The sequence below is a fragment of the Tinamus guttatus genome, unplaced genomic scaffold, assembly GCF_059628265.1.
Source record: "Tinamus guttatus ecotype Peru unplaced genomic scaffold, ASM5962826v1 Tinamus_guttatus_pri_ptg000004l, whole genome shotgun sequence".
Lineage (NCBI taxonomy): Eukaryota > Metazoa > Chordata > Aves > Tinamiformes > Tinamidae > Tinamus > Tinamus guttatus.
The window spans coordinates 16,255,797-16,260,411 of NW_028288538.1; the positions used below are offsets into that span (position 1 = coordinate 16,255,797).

Genomic DNA, 4,615 nt, shown 5'->3' on the forward strand with positions numbered 1-4,615 from the left:
GGTCATTTATTAGGCAATTATATGGAAGTTATTTTACATCCTTGATTGAACTTTATTTTCTTGGAGTGAAATCTGTGCTTTATGGCAACGTACCTTCAGACCTTTAAGTGAAGAGTAAATTCCTGTCTTCCTGACTTGTTTCCTTTCCAGTGGGCTGGCAAAAGGTGTGTCAGAACTAGCAAGAAATGTCTGGAGGATGAGCAACTAATTTTTCTTTGTTAATGTTACAGTTTTGGTTTCTGAAAGCCTTCCACATGGTCCAGCAGTACTTTTGGACAGACTGATTTTCTACTAAATGAAGCTTAACTTTGAGGTAAGATATTGTTTTAACTTCTGTTATGCTCATAATGACATTTGGAAACACATTAATCTTTTTATTGCTTTTAAAGATCAGAGTGGTATTTTGTTCAGCAAATACATAAGATAGTTCAAGGTATGGCTATACTCATTAAAGAAAAATTGGCTTGAATAAATGTAACATGAAGATACTGAAGTGTTGTCCATGTTATGATTATTAGCCCAGGAGGATATTTAGTTATTGTGTTTTTAATCCGCTTCCAGGAGGCTGAGGCCTATAAATGCTCAAGTGAGTTCTCCAAGTCTTAAGAGAAAGGTTTTTGCCTTTCATTAGTACGAGAAGTAATAGCTGAGAAGATGACTAACTTCGTTTCACTGTAACATGTGTAAGAAAGGTGTTAAAAACATGGACAAGTGATTACTAGACAAATAACCAAGTTCATGTCATTGTTTCTACACTTGGGCTTTGAAAACAAAATACGATATTATGTGATAAGGCTGGTTTTGGGCTAAGTGTTGATGAATCTTGCTCTATGCTCTTAATTTCTTGGTGTTATTTTGACCTTCTACATATTGCTGTTCAAAATGTCTCAAGCTGTGCATCTACATCTAGAAATGGTGCTCATAGTACTGAAAGGTCACTAATGGGATTTTGTGCTGCTATCCCCCATGTTTGAAAAATGTCTTTAGTGAACTTTTCTGAACAGCCTATAATTAATAATAGCATAGGATTTGTCAAATTTGTCTAAAGATAAGGTTATGTGAAGTGAAATAAGTAATTATTTAGAATACAGTATATATTGTAGGTGTAATGCTAAACATGGCTTGATGATTAATATTGGCAAGCACTTTGTGTGATTATGTAGGTAGAGCGAAGTATTTACGGAACATTCTTATCCATTCTTATCCAGCCTGCCAGGAAGAACCCCTTTTTTTTTCCACTGATGCTATTAGCAAATCAAGGGATATCAAGTGTGGTACCAAATATGGGTAGAGATGTTTAATAATTTTTTATTCATTTAAATATTATCTCTGTGTAGACATGTTAATTACATTTGGCTGACCAACTGATTGAACTGGATTAGTAAGTGCTTGATCATCAGACATAGCAGGTGCTTTTAAGAGCATTTCTGGCTTCTTGTGAATGGAAGTTTTTCCCCAGTTAACATCTTCAGTTTATCCCTGATTTGAATGAATTGCTTGAAGTACACAGATTTTTCTTTTTGTTCAGATATGCCAGAATTAGTGGATTGACTATATCTAAGTTAATAGCAAGAGAGTTGTCTTGAGAATGAAGTATTGTCCTTGAGAAATTCAATAACTTCATGTGAGGTCTTGGTTTTCTGAGACATGCTTTAAAGTGGGAAGTTAAGATCTTTTTGAAAAAGCTTCCTATGAGGTGAGAATGGAAAGCACAACTCTGAATCTAAAGCTTGTCTAGACTTTTAGTCTAGAAATAGCTTGAGAGAGTACCTATGAGAACTGGAGATGAACTTATGTCATTTTGTACAATTATGAGTTAAAAGAGTATCTTGGGAGCAGCAGAAAATCACCCGAGTCACCTGTGGAATCATTGTCAGTAAGGAATAGGAATAGATATTAGCAAGGAAAGTTTCAAGTATCTTTCTGCATCCAGACACTGAAAGGGAAGAAAAATCTGAAAACCCCTGTAATGCTCTTGGCTGGCTTTAATGTTATGTGATTGTCTTTGCAGAAATCCCATTCAGGGGAAGACTTTTTGAGGGTTAATGACGCGTTTGCTTGGAATTTTCTAACACAAAAATGCCCAAGGAAGCTGCTACTTGCCTCTCTGCCAATGCTCAGTGGTCTTGCTGCATCAGATAGTTCAAGGTATTAAGACATGAGAAACCTGCGAGGTTCAAGTAAACTTCCCCTGTAAGGTTTTGAGGGGGTTGTTCACTTGTCATTGATGCTTTATAAATTTAAAGATGCTTTGTGCTTTTGAGTTTGAGTGGATTGTTAAGCAGTTCTCTAGGAAGAAAATGATGAAAATTCTCCTCATTTGACTAGAAGCCAGAGGAATATTAATTTGAAAAACAGCTAGGCAATATGTTTGCAGTGGGTGGTGAGTGAAGCCTCTTAAATTTTTTTTATTTATTTTTTTTTTTTTTAAAGTGAGTAGGGATGGGTTTCTACTATTAAAGAAACATGGACCTCCAGGTCTTAATTCACATGAAATAAATTCCTTTCTTGAAAAGCAGGAAGAAAGCTGTGTTTTATTAGGAGATCATCTCATGAAAATAAGCTTTTCATTTTATGAAGTTCAAGACAATGAAGTCATATTCACTGTACTATGTATTTTACCAATTATTTTTGTTGTCTTAATGGGGGAAGTGGTTGAACAACTTTTTCCAAGGCAATATTAATGATATATGAAATATTATGGTCTAACTCTGAAGGCAAATTTTAGGCTTTAGCATATAATCTCTTCAGCTGCAGCCGCTGTAGTTCAGAGGGCGATAGTTTAGATCTTGGGCTTCAAAAAGCATGAGTGTATCTCCCTTGGTTCTGTGTTTGTGCGCGGTTATGTCTGGGGAAGGGGATGATTTTTGCCGAGTCCATCAAAGTCCTTATCCTTGATTGCTGGGTAGGCTACACACCGCATGTGTTGAATGTTCCAAGCTGTCACCCCAAGATGAGTGCTTGTTTTATCATTTTTGTGCCTGTGTGCTAGAACAAAACTCTCAAAGAAGACTCTATGGTGCTTGTGAGGGCAAGAACCTGCTGATATTTAGAACTGTTGAGCTGGCATTGCATGGAGAAAAGAGCAAAATGAGCAAAAGGCTAAAATCATTTTCTTGAACATTAGTAATTGACAAGCAATTTGAAATGTAAATAATTTCAAATAAAATTGCTGCCCAGATACCTGGTGGAAGAAGGGTCATGTAGTCAAGTGTTGGTTGTGACAAAGCATGGGATGGGAAGTGGAGAGCCTGGGGCATAAGATCATGTAGACAAATTAGTAGTAGAATTCAAGTCTCTTTCCATAAACAGTGTCCTAGAGTTGCAGGTGCTTTAAACTTATATTAATAGTTTCCTTTAAACCCTGAAGTTGTACTTAAAACAACTGCTGTACTATTTGTTTTCCGCAGGAAATAGGCACTTCACTGAAGAGAATAACTGTGACACAGCACATCATAAGTAAGTAGGAAACTGCAATAAAATTGCATTTCTTCCTAAGGCTGGATAAATTCCAGTTTTTAAACACTTGGCTTGCTTTGTGATTTTTAACTTAGTTCAGTCTTTTTGTGCTTTTTCTATTTTGGGGGAGGTGTTTATTTTACACCAAATGAATAGAATGTAAATGCAGCTCAAAACTGAAGGGATTTGCAGATTGTCTTGATGCAGAATACAGAATGGATTGGAAAGTAGTGGTGATTGGGTCAGGCTGTGATAAGGAGGAGACATATTGCTCAAGGAAACATTTCCCTCCTATCTTACACTGCTGCTGCTTTGCAGTAACAGTAAGGTAGATCTGAGAGGGAATAACTGGAGTTGTACAAGAAAATAAGATACAGTAGCATAAAGAATTATTCCATATAAAGGAACATTTCTGTGAGAATGAGGGGGATGTAAAAGGCTTGAAGTAGGTCATGTAAGTAATCTTGTGCTTATGCATTAGAATTGTAGTGCATTCTGTTCCTCCTTCAGGTACCTAATACAAGATTTAGCAGTGTTTAATAATTAATGTTTTTGGTAAATATCTTGTAAAGTTCAGTGATTTGTGATATTTAACAAAAAATGGGGTAACATGATTAATTTTGGTAGTTCTTGTTCTTTTTAATAGGCATAAAATTTATTACTTTAAATTTTAATATCCTCAATGAGTTTTGGGAAGTATCCTGTGCTTGTTTTACAGGAAGAAAAATGGTAATTTTATTTTGTCTTTCTCCTCTATATCTTCCTGTTTTAACTCCATTGGTGGAATTATTTGAAATTTCTGAGGGATTTCATTATTATTAATCAGACTAAATATTTAATTCAGTGCTTTCAATACAGTGAACCTTATGTTGAAGCTGGAGTTGATTAATAATGCTGAGGCTGATGTTACAATATAAAGGATGCATTTAAATGTATGATGTGTTGCTTGAGTCTTAATTTTATAGCTAGAGGAGTCAGCTGTTCAGTCAGGGATGATGGGGGTGAGAGGAAGGGTGAATTGTAACATAATAAATGTTTGTACAGATCAAGTAGTAGACTGTCATTCCCTTGTTGTTTTTAGCTAGCACTAAGTATTAAATAGTTAACAGATTTTTCATTGAGTACTGGCATTACTTTTTGTGTGCCTTGTGCTTTC

At 35.6% G+C, this 4,615-nt stretch overlaps 1 long non-coding RNA gene across 1 annotated transcript; it reads left to right on the top strand.

The window, feature by feature from the left end:
* Positions 1 to 246: 246 nt before the first annotated feature.
* Positions 247 to 3,454, top strand: LOC148596400 (uncharacterized). The gene is made up of 3 exons (XR_015913148.1): positions 247 to 313; positions 2,012 to 2,148; positions 3,411 to 3,454. It is a non-coding gene; the product is annotated as an uncharacterized LOC148596400 (long non-coding RNA).
* Positions 3,455 to 4,615: the final 1,161 nt, after the last annotated feature.